The sequence below is a fragment of the Emydura macquarii genome, unplaced genomic scaffold (genome assembly GCF_026122565.2).
Source record: "Emydura macquarii macquarii isolate MOO-44397 ecotype Brisbane River unplaced genomic scaffold, CSIRO-AGI_Emac_v2 contig_2734, whole genome shotgun sequence".
Classification (NCBI taxonomy): Eukaryota; Metazoa; Chordata; order Testudines; family Chelidae; genus Emydura; species Emydura macquarii.
This window is the reverse complement of record NW_027132871.1, coordinates 2,127,152-2,127,505: the sequence shown is the minus strand read 5'-3', so window position 1 is coordinate 2,127,505 and position 354 is coordinate 2,127,152.

Sequence of the window (354 nt, the reverse complement as noted above, 5' to 3'; positions counted from 1 at the left end):
GCAGTCTTAAACTTTCTGTGACCCAGGATTACAGCATCAGCAGAACAAATGAGCAACTAAGTAAAAGATTTAATAATTAACCCACCTTATTTTAGCTAAAACAGTCGTTGGAAAGAACCATTTTCTGACTATTTATTTTTTCTCTTTAGCAAACAGAGAGATAAGATGCATTTAATTTTCTTCCTCCAAGCTACTTCCTAAAACAATCAAAACACTTCATATGCTATCCAGAACTTGACCTTCTGGTCTTTTCAGCCATGCCTCTAACACACACCAAAATATCTAAGATCAAAAAGTACTTAATTCAAGGCCAATCTGCAGGTCTAACAGCTGTGTGATGTGCTGTCACTCACA